The following is a 13,380-nucleotide window of genomic DNA, read 5'->3' on the forward strand; positions in this document are numbered from 1 at the left end:
TGTCCTTAAAGTGCTCCAGTGGCGCAATCGGTCAGCGCACGGTACTTATAAGACAGTATCTGTTAAGCTATGCCGAGGTTGTGAGTTCAAGCCTCACCTGGAGCATGTTTGCTTGCTTATTTCTTCTTTTCTGAGGTCATTACTCATTGGTTATCGTTTGCAACCTGAATATTTAATATCATATTACCAAGAAAGCAACAACAACATAGAAATGACTGTGTTTATCACACATCAGCATTGGTTGACAAATCAGGATTGGTTCAACTGCATTGTAAACGCTCCATGAGTCGGTCAACAAAGTGCAAATGCAAAAGACTTTTTACCGTTGGTAAAAGAGTTGCAGCAATCCGTTTTACTGCAATACAGCATGAGGGCCAATATTTTTTGCTCTCATTAGTACCAGCACATTTCCTGCAGGAATTTGGAAAGCAAAAAACACAAAACAACTTCCCTTTTTCCAAGCATTTAAATGACTGATTACTGCGGAAAAAATCAGGCACACACGCAAGTCTCACTGAGCCCCAGTGGCCTAATGGATAAGGCACTGGCCTCCTAAGCCAGGGATTGTGGGTTCAAGTCCCATCTGGGGTGCAAGTTGGTTTGTTGCTTATTCTTCACCACTTGAGATTGTGTTTTTAAGCTTGTTGCGACTGGCCAAACTGTGTTACCAAAAGGCTTCATCCACCACGACATTCCTGTAGATGCAGTAGCTAAAACATGCCATTTACCATGGTAACATTGGGTCCTCCAAAACCTTTCCATCGAGTTAGAAAAGGGTTGCATTTTTGTTTTTACTATTTCTGGGGTGCAAGTTGGTTTGTTGCTTAATCTTCACCACTTGAGATTGTGTTTTTAAGCTTGTTGCGACTGGCCAAACTGTGTTACCAAAAGGCTTCATCCACCACAACATTCCTGTGGGTGCAGTAGCTAAAACATGCCATTTACCATGGTAACATTGGGTCCTCCAAAACCTTTCCATCGAGTTAGAAAAGGGTTGCATTTTTGTTTTTACTATTTCTTTGGACACGCACCGTACTGACATTTTAGATGCTAGAGACCCAATAAACAATGTTTTACTTCACGCGCAGATCACATGTGAGATCATATTGCCTTACATTTAAATATACAGTATTACACAGTACATAAGTGTCTGTATTCCCTGTATTGTTGGATGCAATATATTTGTGAAAATAAAAGGTAACTAAATTTTGATGAACAAGCCTTGCTTAGATAATTTATTAACAGTTAAACTGGTCACCAAACATAGAAACGTAGGGAAAAGATGTGTCCTTAAAGTGCTCCAGTGGCGCAATCGGTCAGCGCACGGTACTTATAAGACAGTATCTGTTAAGCTATGCCGAGGTTGTGAGTTCAAGCCTCACCTGGAGCATGTTTGCTTGCTTATTTCTTCTTTTCTGAGGTCATTACTCATTGGTTATCGTTTGCAACCTGAATATTTAATATCATATTACCAAGAAAGCAACAACAACATAGAAATGACTGTGTTTATCACACATCAGCATTGGTTGACAAATCAGGATTGGTTCAACTGCATTGTAAACGCTCCATGAGTCGGTCAACAAAGTGCAAATGCAAAAGACTTTTTACCGTTGGTAAAAGAGTTGCAGCAATCCGTTTTACTGCAATACAGCATGAGGGCCCATATTTTTTGCTCTCATTAGTACCAGCACATTTCCTGCAGGAATTTGGAAAGCAAAAAACACAAAACAACTTCCCTTTTTCCAAGCATTTAAATGACTGATTACTGCGGAAAAAATCAGGCACACACGCAAGTCTCACTGAGCCCCAGTGGCCTAATGGATAAGGCACTGGCCTCCTAAGCCAGGGATTGTGGGTTCAAGTCCCATCTGGGGTGCAAGTTGGTTTGTTGCTTATTCTTCACCACTTGAGATTGTGTTTTTAAGCTTGTTGCGACTGGCCAAACTGTGTTACCAAAAGGCTTCATCCACCACGACATTCCTGTAGATGCAGTAGCTAAAACATGCCATTTACCATGGTAACATTGGGTCCTCCAAAACCTTTCCATCGAGTTAGAAAAGGGTTGCATTTTTGTTTTTACTATTTCTGGGGTGCAAGTTGGTTTGTTGCTTAATCTTCACCACTTGAGATTGTGTTTTTAAGCTTGTTGCGACTGGCCAAACTGTGTTACCAAAAGGCTTCATCCACCACAACATTCCTGTGGGTGCAGTAGCTAAAACATGCCATTTACCATGGTAACATTGGGTCCTCCAAAACCTTTCCATCGAGTTAGAAAAGGGTTGCATTTTTGTTTTTACTATTTCTTTGGACACGCACCGTACTGACATTTTAGATGCTAGAGACCCAATAAACAATGTTTTACTTCACGCGCAGATCACATGTGAGATCATATTGCCTTACATTTAAATATACAGTATTACACAGTACATAAGTGTCTGTATTTCCTGTATTGTTGGGTGCAATATATTTGTGAAAATAAAAGGTAACTAAATTTTGATGAACAAGCCTTGCTTAGATAATTTATTAACAGTTAAACTGGTCACCAAACATAGAAACGTAGGGAAAAGATGTGTCTTTAAAGTGCTCCAGTGGTGCAATCGGTCAGCGCGCGGTACTTATAAGACAGTATCTGTTAAGCTATGCCGAGGTTGTGAGTTCAAGCGTCACCTGGAGCATGTTTGCTTGCTTATTTTTTCTTTTCTGAGGTCATTACTCATTGGTTATCGTTTGCAACCTGAATATTTAATATCATATTACCAAGAAAGCAACAACAACATAGAAATGACTGTGTTTATCACACATCAGCATTGGTTGACAAATCAGGATTGGTTCAACTGCATTGTAAACGCTCCATGAGTCGGTCAACAAAGTGCCAATGCAAAAGACTTTTTACCGTTGGTAAAAGAGTTGCAGCAATCCGTTTTACTGCAATACAGCATGAGACCCATATTTTTTGCTCTCATTAGTACCAGCACATTTCCTGCAGGAATTTGGAAAGCAAAAAACACAAAACAACTTCCCTTTTTCCAAGCATTTAAATGACTGATTACTGCGGAAAAAATCAGGCACACACGCAAGTCTCACTGAGCCCCAGTGGCCTAATGGATAAGGCACTGGCCTCCTAAGCCAGGGATTGTGGGTTCAAGTCCCATCTGGGGTGCAAGTTGGTTTGTTGCTTATTCTTCACCACTTGAGATTGTGTTTTGAAGCTTGTTGCGACTGGCCAAACTTTGTTACCAAAAGGCTTCATCCACCACGACATTCCTGTAGGTGCAGTAGCTAAAACATGCCATTTACCATGGTAACATTGGGTCCTCCAAAACCTTTCCATCGAGTTAAAAAAGGGTTGCATTTTTGTTTTTACTATTTCTGGGGTGCAAGTTGGCTTGTTGCTTATTCTTCACCACTTGAGATTGTGTTTTTAAGCTTGTTGTGACTGGCCAAACTGTGTTACCAAAAGGCTTCATCCACCACGACATTCTTGTGGGTGCAGTAGCTAAAACATGCCATTTACCATGGTAACATTGGGTCCTCCAAAACCTTTCCATCGAGTTAGAAAAGGGTTGCATTTTTGTTTTTACTATTTCTTTGGACACGCACCGTACTGACATTTTAGATGCTAGAGACCCAATAAACAATGTTTTACTTCACGCGCAGATCACATGTGAGATCATATTGCCTTACATTTAAATATACAGTATTACACAGTACATAAGTGTCTGTATTCCCTGTATTGTTGGGTGCAATATATTTGTGAAAATAAAAGGTAACTAAATTTTGATGAACAAGCCTTGCTTAGATAATTTATTAACAGTTAAACTGGTCACCAAACATAGAAACGTAGGGAAAAGATGTGTCTTTAAAGTGCTCCAGTGGCGCAATCGGTCAGCGCGCGGTACTTATAAGACAGTATCTGTTAAGCTATGCCGAGGTTGTGAGTTCAAGCCTTACCTGGAGCATGTTTGCTTGCTTATTTCTTCTTTTCTGAGGTCATTACTCATTGGTTATCGTTTGCAACCTGAATATTTAATATCATATTACCAAGAAAGCAACAACAACATAGAAATGACTGTGTTTATCACACATCAGCATTGGTTGACAAATCAGGATTGGTTCAACTGCATTGTAAACGCTCCATGAGTCGGTCAACAAAGTGCCAATGCAAAAGACTTTTTACCGTTGGTAAAAGAGTTGCAGCAATCCGTTTTACTGCAATACAGCATGAGGGCCCATATTTTTTGCTCTCATTAGTACCAGCACATTTCCTGCAGGAATTTGGAAAGCAAAAAACACAAAACAACTTCCCTTTTTCCAAGCATTTAAATGACTGATTACTGCGGAAAAAATCAGGCACACACGCAAGTCTCACTGAGCCCCAGTGGCCTAATGGATAAGGCACTGGCCTCCTAAGCCAGGGATTGTGGGTTCAAGTTGGTTTGTTGCTTATTCTTCACCACTTGAGATTGTGTTTTGAAGCTTGTTGCGACTGGCCAAACTTTGTTACCAAAAGGCTTCATTCACCACGACATTCCTGTAGGTGCAGTAGCTAAAACATGCCATTTACCATGGTAACATTGGGTCCTCCAAAACCTTTCCATCGAGTTAAAAAAGGGTTGCATTTTTGTTTTTACTATTTCTGGGGTGCAAGTTGGCTTGTTGCTTATTCTTCACCACTTGAGATTGTGTTTTTAAGCTTGTTGTGACTGGCCAAACTGTGTTACCAAAAGGCTTCATCCACCACGACATTCTTGTGGGTGCAGTAGCTAAAACATGCCATTTACCATGGTAACATTGGGTCCTCCAAAACCTTTCCATCGAGTTAGAAAAGGGTTGCATTTTTGTTTTTACTATTTCTTTGGACACGCACCGTACTGACATTTTAGATGCTAGAGACCCAATAAACAATGTTTTACTTCACGCGCAGATCACATGTGAGATCATATTGCCTTACATTTAAATATACAGTATTACACAGTACATAAGTGTCTGTATTCCCTGTATTGTTGGGTGCAATATATTTGTGAAAATAAAAGGTAACTAAATTTTGATGAACAAGCCTTGCTTAGATAATTTATTAACAGTTAAACTGGTCACCAAACATAGAAACGTAGGGAAAAGATGCGTCTTTAAAGTGCTCCAGTGGTGCAATCGGTCAGCGCGCGGTACTTATAAGACAGTATCTGTTAAGCTATGCCGAGGTTGTGAGTTCAAGCCTCACCTGGAGCATGTTTGCTTGCTTATTTCTTCTTTTCTGAGGTCATTACTCATTGGTTATCGTTTGCAACCTGAATATTTATTATCATATTACCAAGAAAGCAACAACAACATAGAAATGACTGTGTTTATCACACATCAGCATTGGTTGACAAATCAGGATTGGTTCAACTGCATTGTAAACGCTCCATGAGTCGGTCAACAAAGTGCCAATGCAAAAGACTTTTTACCGTTGGTAAAAGAGTTGCAGCAATCCGTTTTACTGCAATACAGCATGAGGGCCCATATTTTTTGCTCTCATTAGTACCAGCACATTTCCTGCAGGAATTTGGAAAGCAAAAAACACAAAACAACTTCCCTTTTTCCAAGCATTTAAATGACTGATTACTGCGGAAAAAATCAGGCACACACGCAAGTCTCACTGAGCCCCAGTGGCCTAATGGATAAGGCACTGGCCTCCTAAGCCAGGGATTGTGGGTTCAAGTCCCATCTGGGGTGCAAGTTGGTTTGTTGCTTATTCTTCACCACTTGAGATTGTGTTTTGAAGCTTGTTGCGACTGGCCAAACTGTGTTACCAAAAGGCTTCATCCACCACGACATTCCTGTAGATGCAGTAGCTAAAACATGCCATTTACCATGGTAACATTGGGTCCTCCAAAACCTTTCCATCGAGTTAGAAAAGGGTTGCATTTTTGTTTTTACTATTTCTGGGGTGCAAGTTGGTTTGTTGCTTAATCTTCACCACTTGAGATTGTGTTTTTAAGCTTGTTGCGACTGGCCAAACTGTGTTACCAAAAGGCTTCATCCACCACAACATTCCTGTGGGTGCAGTAGCTAAAACATGCCATTTACCATGGTAACATTGGGTCCTCCAAAACCTTTCCATCGAGTTAGAAAAGGGTTGCATTTTTGTTTTTACTATTTCTTTGGACACGCACCGTACTGACATTTTAGATGCTAGAGACCCAATAAACAATGTTTTACTTCACGCGCAGATCACATGTGAGATCATATTGCCTTACATTTAAATATACAGTATTACACAGTACATAAGTGTCTGTATTCCCTGTATTGTTGGATGCAATATATTTGTGAAAATAAAAGGTAACTAAATTTTGATGAACAAGCCTTGCTTAGATAATTTATTAACAGTTAAACTGGTCACCAAACATAGAAACGTAGGGAAAAGATGTGTCCTTAAAGTGCTCCAGTGGCGCAATCGGTCAGCGCACGGTACTTATAAGACAGTATCTGTTAAGCTATGCCGAGGTTGTGAGTTCAAGCCTCACCTGGAGCATGTTTGCTTGCTTATTTCTTCTTTTCTGAGGTCATTACTCATTGGTTATCGTTTGCAACCTGAATATTTAATATCATATTACCAAGAAAGCAACAACAACATAGAAATGACTGTGTTTATCACACATCAGCATTGGTTGACAAATCAGGATTGGTTCAACTGCATTGTAAACGCTCCATGAGTCGGTCAACAAAGTGCAAATGCAAAAGACTTTTTACCGTTGGTAAAAGAGTTGCAGCAATCCGTTTTACTGCAATACAGCATGAGGGCCAATATTTTTTGCTCTCATTAGTACCAGCACATTTCCTGCAGGAATTTGGAAAGCAAAAAACACAAAACAACTTCCCTTTTTCCAAGCATTTAAATGACTGATTACTGCGGAAAAAATCAGGCACACACGCAAGTCTCACTGAGCCCCAGTGGCCTAATGGATAAGGCACTGGCCTCCTAAGCCAGGGATTGTGGGTTCAAGTCCCATCTGGGGTGCAAGTTGGTTTGTTGCTTATTCTTCACCACTTGAGATTGTGTTTTTAAGCTTGTTGCGACTGGCCAAACTGTGTTACCAAAAGGCTTCATCCACCACGACATTCCTGTAGATGCAGTAGCTAAAACATGCCATTTACCATGGTAACATTGGGTCCTCCAAAACCTTTCCATCGAGTTAGAAAAGGGTTGCATTTTTGTTTTTACTATTTCTGGGGTGCAAGTTGGTTTGTTGCTTAATCTTCACCACTTGAGATTGTGTTTTTAAGCTTGTTGCGACTGGCCAAACTGTGTTACCAAAAGGCTTCATCCACCACAACATTCCTGTGGGTGCAGTAGCTAAAACATGCCATTTACCATGGTAACATTGGGTCCTCCAAAACCTTTCCATCGAGTTAGAAAAGGGTTGCATTTTTGTTTTTACTATTTCTTTGGACACGCACCGTACTGACATTTTAGATGCTAGAGACCCAATAAACAATGTTTTACTTCACGCGCAGATCACATGTGAGATCATATTGCCTTACATTTAAATATACAGTATTACACAGTACATAAGTGTCTGTATTCCCTGTATTGTTGGATGCAATATATTTGTGAAAATAAAAGGTAACTAAATTTTGATGAACAAGCCTTGCTTAGATAATTTATTAACAGTTAAACTGGTCACCAAACATAGAAACGTAGGGAAAAGATGTGTCCTTAAAGTGCTCCAGTGGCGCAATCGGTCAGCGCACGGTACTTATAAGACAGTATCTGTTAAGCTATGCCGAGGTTGTGAGTTCAAGCCTCACCTGGAGCATGTTTGCTTGCTTATTTCTTCTTTTCTGAGGTCATTACTCATTGGTTATCGTTTGCAACCTGAATATTTAATATCATATTACCAAGAAAGCAACAACAACATAGAAATGACTGTGTTTATCACACATCAGCATTGGTTGACAAATCAGGATTGGTTCAACTGCATTGTAAACGCTCCATGAGTCGGTCAACAAAGTGCAAATGCAAAAGACTTTTTACCGTTGGTAAAAGAGTTGCAGCAATCCGTTTTACTGCAATACAGCATGAGGGCCCATATTTTTTGCTCTCATTAGTACCAGCACATTTCCTGCAGGAATTTGGAAAGCAAAAAACACAAAACAACTTCCCTTTTTCCAAGCATTTAAATGACTGATTACTGCGGAAAAAATCAGGCACACACGCAAGTCTCACTGAGCCCCAGTGGCCTAATGGATAAGGCACTGGCCTCCTAAGCCAGGGATTGTGGGTTCAAGTCCCATCTGGGGTGCAAGTTGGTTTGTTGCTTATTCTTCACCACTTGAGATTGTGTTTTTAAGCTTGTTGCGACTGGCCAAACTGTGTTACCAAAAGGCTTCATCCACCACGACATTCCTGTAGATGCAGTAGCTAAAACATGCCATTTACCATGGTAACATTGGGTCCTCCAAAACCTTTCCATCGAGTTAGAAAAGGGTTGCATTTTTGTTTTTACTATTTCTGGGGTGCAAGTTGGTTTGTTGCTTAATCTTCACCACTTGAGATTGTGTTTTTAAGCTTGTTGCGACTGGCCAAACTGTGTTACCAAAAGGCTTCATCCACCACAACATTCCTGTGGGTGCAGTAGCTAAAACATGCCATTTACCATGGTAACATTGGGTCCTCCAAAACCTTTCCATCGAGTTAGAAAAGGGTTGCATTTTTGTTTTTACTATTTCTTTGGACACGCACCGTACTGACATTTTAGATGCTAGAGACCCAATAAACAATGTTTTACTTCACGCGCAGATCACATGTGAGATCATATTGCCTTACATTTAAATATACAGTATTACACAGTACATAAGTGTCTGTATTCCCTGTATTGTTGGATGCAATATATTTGTGAAAATAAAAGGTAACTAAATTTTGATGAACAAGCCTTGCTTAGATAATTTATTAACAGTTAAACTGGTCACCAAACATAGAAACGTAGGGAAAAGATGTGTCCTTAAAGTGCTCCAGTGGCGCAATCGGTCAGCGCACGGTACTTATAAGACAGTATCTGTTAAGCTATGCCGAGGTTGTGAGTTCAAGCCTCACCTGGAGCATGTTTGCTTGCTTATTTCTTCTTTTCTGAGGTCATTACTCATTGGTTATCGTTTGCAACCTGAATATTTAATATCATATTACCAAGAAAGCAACAACAACATAGAAATGACTGTGTTTATCACACATCAGCATTGGTTGACAAATCAGGATTGGTTCAACTGCATTGTAAACGCTCCATGAGTCGGTCAACAAAGTGCAAATGCAAAAGACTTTTTACCGTTGGTAAAAGAGTTGCAGCAATCCGTTTTACTGCAATACAGCATGAGGGCCCATATTTTTTGCTCTCATTAGTACCAGCACATTTCCTGCAGGAATTTGGAAAGCAAAAAACACAAAACAACTTCCCTTTTTCCAAGCATTTAAATGACTGATTACTGCGGAAAAAATCAGGCACACACGCAAGTCTCACTGAGCCCCAGTGGCCTAATGGATAAGGCACTGGCCTCCTAAGCCAGGGATTGTGGGTTCAAGTCCCATCTGGGGTGCAAGTTGGTTTGTTGCTTATTCTTCACCACTTGAGATTGTGTTTTTAAGCTTGTTGCGACTGGCCAAACTGTGTTACCAAAAGGCTTCATCCACCACGACATTCCTGTAGATGCAGTAGCTAAAACATGCCATTTACCATGGTAACATTGGGTCCTCCAAAACCTTTCCATCGAGTTAGAAAAGGGTTGCATTTTTGTTTTTACTATTTCTGGGGTGCAAGTTGGTTTGTTGCTTAATCTTCACCACTTGAGATTGTGTTTTTAAGCTTGTTGCGACTGGCCAAACTGTGTTACCAAAAGGCTTCATCCACCACAACATTCCTGTGGGTGCAGTAGCTAAAACATGCCATTTACCATGGTAACATTGGGTCCTCCAAAACCTTTCCATCGAGTTAGAAAAGGGTTGCATTTTTGTTTTTACTATTTCTTTGGACACGCACCGTACTGACATTTTAGATGCTAGAGACCCAATAAACAATGTTTTACTTCACGCGCAGATCACATGTGAGATCATATTGCCTTACATTTAAATATACAGTATTACACAGTACATAAGTGTCTGTATTCCCTGTATTGTTGGGTGCAATATATTTGTGAAAATAAAAGGTAACTAAATTTTGATGAACAAGCCTTGCTTAGATAATTTATTAACACTTAAACTGGTCACCAAACATAGAAACGTAGGGAAAAGATGTGTCTTTAAAGTGCTCCAGTGGCGCAATCGTTCAGCGCGCGGTACTTATAAGACAGTATCTGTTAAGCTATGCCGAGGTTGTGAGTTCAAGCCTCACCTGGAGCATGTTTGCTTGCTTATTTTTTCTTTTCTGAGGTCATTACTCATTGGTTATCGTTTGCAACCTGAATATTTAATATCATATTACCAAGAAAGCAACAACAACATAGAAATGACTGTGTTTATCACACATTAGCATTGGTTGACAAATCAGGATTGGTTCAACTGCATTGTAAACGCTCTATGAGTCGGTCAACAAAGTGCCAATGCAAAAGACTTTTTACCGTTGGTAAAAGAGTTGCAGCAATCCGTTTTACTGCAATACAGCATGAGGGCCCATATTTTTTGCTCTCATTAGTACCAGCACATTTCCTGCAGGAATTTGGAAAGCAAAAAACACAAAACAACTTCCCTTTTTCCAAACATTTAAATGACTGATTACTGCGGAAAAAATCAGGCACACACAAAAGTCTCACTGAGCCCCAGTGGCCTAATGGATAAGGCACTGGCCTCCTAAGCCAGGGATTGTGGGTTCAAGTCCCATCTGGGGTGCAAGTTGGTTTGTTGCTTATTCTTCACCACTTGAGATTGTGTTTTTAAGCTTGTTGCGACTGGCCAAACTGTGTTACCAAAAGGCTTCATCCACCACGACATTCCTGTAGGTGCAGTAGCTAAAACATGCCATTTACCATGGTAACATTGGGTCCTCCAAAACCTTTCCATCGAGTTAAAAAAGGGTTGCATTTTTGTTTTTACTATTTCTGGGGTGCAAGTTGGCTTGTTGCTTATTCTTCACCACTTGAGATTGTGTTTTTAAGCTTGTTGTGACTGGCCAAACTGTGTTACCAAAAGGCTTCATCCACCACGACATTCCTGTGGGTGCAGTAGCTAAAACATGCCATTTACCATGGTAACATTGGGTCCTCCAAAACCTTTCCATCGAGTTAGAAAAGGGTTGCATTTTTGTTTTTACTATTTCTTTGGACACGCACCGTACTGACATTTTAGATGCTAGAGACCCAATAAACAATGTTTTACTTCAAGCGCAGATCACATGTGAGATCATATTGCCTTACATTTAAATATACAGTATTACACAGTACATAAGTGTCTGTATTCCCTGTATTGTTGGATGCAATATATTTGTGAAAATAAAAGGTAACTAAATTTTGATGAACAAGCCTTGCTTAGATAATTTATTAACAGTTAAACTGGTCACCAAACATAGAAACGTAGGGAAAAAATGTGTCTTTAAAGTGCTCCAGTGGCGCAATCGGTCAGCGCGCGGTACTTATAAGACAGTATCTGTTAAGCTATGCCGAGGTTGTGAGTTCAAGCCTCACCTGGAGCATGTTTGCTTGCTTATTTCTTCTTTTCTGAGGTCATTACTCATTGGTTATCGTTTGCAACCTGAATATTTAATATCATATTACCAAGAAAGCAACAACAACATAGAAATGACTGTGTTTATCACACATCAGCATTGGTTGACAAATCAGGATTGGTTCAACTGCATTGTAAACGCTCCATGAGTCGGTCAACAAAGTGCCAATGCAAAAGACTTTTTACCGTTGGTAAAAGAGTTGCAGCAATCCGTTTTACTGCAATACAGCATGAGACCCATATTTTTTGCTCTCATTAGTACCAGCACATTTCCTGCAGGAATTTGGAAAGCAAAAAACACAAAACAACTTCCCTTTTTCCAAGCATTTAAATGACTGATTACTGCGGAAAAAATCAGGCACACACGCAAGTCTCACTGAGCCCCAGTGGCCTAATGGATAAGGCACTGGCCTCCTAAGCCAGGGATTGTGGGTTCAAGTCCCATCTGGGGTGCAAGTTGGTTTGTTGCTTATTCTTCACCACTTGAGATTGTGTTTTAAAGCTTGTTGCGACTGGCCAAACTTTGTTACCAAAAGGCTTCATCCACCACGACATTCCTGTAGGTGCAGTAGCTAAAACATGCCATTTACCATGGTAACATTGGGTCCTCCAAAACCTTTCCATCGAGTTAAAAAAGGGTTGCATTTTTGTTTTTACTATTTCTGGGGTGCAAGTTGGCTTGTTGCTTATTCTTCACCACTTGAGATTGTGTTTTTAAGCTTGTTGTGACTGGCCAAACTGTGTCACCAAAAGGCTTCATCCACCACGACATTCCTGTGGGTGCAGTAGCTAAAACATGCCATTTACCATGGTAACATTGGGTCCTCCAAAACCTTTCCATCGAGTTAGAAAAGGGTTGCATTTTTGTTTTTACTATTTCTTTGGACACGCACCGTACTGACATTTTAGATGCTAGAGACCCAATAAACAATGTTTTACTTCACGCGCAGATCACATGTGAGATCATATTGCCTTACATTTAAATATACAGTATTACACAGTACATAAGTGTCTGTATTTCCTGTATTGTTGGGTGCAATATATTTGTGAAAATAAAAGGTAACTAAATTTTGATGAACAAGCCTTGCTTAGATAATTTATTAACAGTTAAACTGGTCACCAAACATAGAAACGTAGGGAAAAGATGTGTCTTTAAAGTGCTCCAGTGGTGCAATCGGTCAGCGCGCGGTACTTATAAGACAGTATCTGTTAAGCTATGCCGAGGTTGTGAGTTCAAGCCTCACCTGGAGCATGTTTGCTTGCTTATTTCTTCTTTTCTGAGGTCATTACTCATTGGTTATCGTTTGCAACCTGAATATTTAATATCATATTACCAAGAAAGCAACAACAACATAGAAATGACTGTGTTTATCACACATCAGCATTGGTTGACAAATCAGGATTGGTTCAACTGCATTGTAAACGCTCCATGAGTCGGTCAACAAAGTGCCAATGCAAAAGACTTTTTACCGTTGGTAAAAGAGTTGCAGCAATCCGTTTTACTATAATACAGCATGAGGGCCCATATTTTTTGCTCTCATTAGTACCAGCACATTTCCTGCAGGAATTTGGAAAGCAAAAAACACAAAACAACTTCCCTTTTTCCAAGCATTTAAATGACTGATTACTGCGGAAAAAATCAGGCACACACGCAAGTCTCACTGAGCCCCAGTGGCCTAATGGATAAGGCACTGGCC

The 13,380-nt window shown here is 40.1% G+C and overlaps 1 protein-coding gene and 20 non-coding genes across 25 annotated transcripts in view; 20 read left to right on the forward strand and 1 right to left on the reverse strand.

The window, feature by feature from the left end:
- The window catches only part of FER1L5 (fer-1 like family member 5), a 676,118-nt gene that overhangs the window by 341,383 nt on the left and 321,355 nt on the right, over positions 1-13,380 (reverse strand). The gene's annotated exons all lie outside the window — the stretch shown is intronic.
- TRNAI-UAU (transfer RNA isoleucine (anticodon UAU)) lies at positions 13-105 on the forward strand. The gene is given in 2 exon segments: positions 13-50; positions 70-105. It is a non-coding gene; the product is annotated as a tRNA-Ile (tRNA).
- On the forward strand, positions 519-591 carry TRNAR-CCU (transfer RNA arginine (anticodon CCU)). The gene has a single exon. It is a non-coding gene; the product is annotated as a tRNA-Arg (tRNA).
- TRNAI-UAU (transfer RNA isoleucine (anticodon UAU)) lies at positions 1,298-1,390 on the forward strand. Its single transcript is given in 2 exon segments — positions 1,298-1,335; positions 1,355-1,390. It is a non-coding gene; the product is annotated as a tRNA-Ile (tRNA).
- TRNAR-CCU (transfer RNA arginine (anticodon CCU)) lies at positions 1,804-1,876 on the forward strand. The gene has a single exon. It is a non-coding gene; the product is annotated as a tRNA-Arg (tRNA).
- TRNAI-UAU (transfer RNA isoleucine (anticodon UAU)) lies at positions 2,583-2,675 on the forward strand. The gene is given in 2 exon segments: positions 2,583-2,620; positions 2,640-2,675. It is a non-coding gene; the product is annotated as a tRNA-Ile (tRNA).
- TRNAR-CCU (transfer RNA arginine (anticodon CCU)) lies at positions 3,088-3,160 on the forward strand. The gene has a single exon. It is a non-coding gene; the product is annotated as a tRNA-Arg (tRNA).
- Positions 3,867-3,959, forward strand: TRNAI-UAU (transfer RNA isoleucine (anticodon UAU)). The gene is given in 2 exon segments: positions 3,867-3,904; positions 3,924-3,959. It is a non-coding gene; the product is annotated as a tRNA-Ile (tRNA).
- On the forward strand, positions 5,134-5,226 carry TRNAI-UAU (transfer RNA isoleucine (anticodon UAU)). The gene is given in 2 exon segments: positions 5,134-5,171; positions 5,191-5,226. It is a non-coding gene; the product is annotated as a tRNA-Ile (tRNA).
- On the forward strand, positions 5,640-5,712 carry TRNAR-CCU (transfer RNA arginine (anticodon CCU)). The gene has a single exon. It is a non-coding gene; the product is annotated as a tRNA-Arg (tRNA).
- TRNAI-UAU (transfer RNA isoleucine (anticodon UAU)) lies at positions 6,419-6,511 on the forward strand. Its single transcript is given in 2 exon segments — positions 6,419-6,456; positions 6,476-6,511. It is a non-coding gene; the product is annotated as a tRNA-Ile (tRNA).
- Positions 6,925-6,997, forward strand: TRNAR-CCU (transfer RNA arginine (anticodon CCU)). Its single transcript has one exon. It is a non-coding gene; the product is annotated as a tRNA-Arg (tRNA).
- On the forward strand, positions 7,704-7,796 carry TRNAI-UAU (transfer RNA isoleucine (anticodon UAU)). The gene is given in 2 exon segments: positions 7,704-7,741; positions 7,761-7,796. It is a non-coding gene; the product is annotated as a tRNA-Ile (tRNA).
- TRNAR-CCU (transfer RNA arginine (anticodon CCU)) lies at positions 8,210-8,282 on the forward strand. Its single transcript has one exon. It is a non-coding gene; the product is annotated as a tRNA-Arg (tRNA).
- On the forward strand, positions 8,989-9,081 carry TRNAI-UAU (transfer RNA isoleucine (anticodon UAU)). The gene is given in 2 exon segments: positions 8,989-9,026; positions 9,046-9,081. It is a non-coding gene; the product is annotated as a tRNA-Ile (tRNA).
- On the forward strand, positions 9,495-9,567 carry TRNAR-CCU (transfer RNA arginine (anticodon CCU)). The gene has a single exon. It is a non-coding gene; the product is annotated as a tRNA-Arg (tRNA).
- TRNAI-UAU (transfer RNA isoleucine (anticodon UAU)) lies at positions 10,274-10,366 on the forward strand. Its single transcript is given in 2 exon segments — positions 10,274-10,311; positions 10,331-10,366. It is a non-coding gene; the product is annotated as a tRNA-Ile (tRNA).
- TRNAR-CCU (transfer RNA arginine (anticodon CCU)) lies at positions 10,780-10,852 on the forward strand. Its single transcript has one exon. It is a non-coding gene; the product is annotated as a tRNA-Arg (tRNA).
- Positions 11,559-11,651, forward strand: TRNAI-UAU (transfer RNA isoleucine (anticodon UAU)). Its single transcript is given in 2 exon segments — positions 11,559-11,596; positions 11,616-11,651. It is a non-coding gene; the product is annotated as a tRNA-Ile (tRNA).
- Positions 12,064-12,136, forward strand: TRNAR-CCU (transfer RNA arginine (anticodon CCU)). The gene has a single exon. It is a non-coding gene; the product is annotated as a tRNA-Arg (tRNA).
- On the forward strand, positions 12,843-12,935 carry TRNAI-UAU (transfer RNA isoleucine (anticodon UAU)). Its single transcript is given in 2 exon segments — positions 12,843-12,880; positions 12,900-12,935. It is a non-coding gene; the product is annotated as a tRNA-Ile (tRNA).

The sequence above is a fragment of the Mixophyes fleayi genome, chromosome 4 (assembly GCF_038048845.1).
Source record: "Mixophyes fleayi isolate aMixFle1 chromosome 4, aMixFle1.hap1, whole genome shotgun sequence".
NCBI classification, from domain to species: Eukaryota; Metazoa; Chordata; class Amphibia; order Anura; family Limnodynastidae; genus Mixophyes; species Mixophyes fleayi.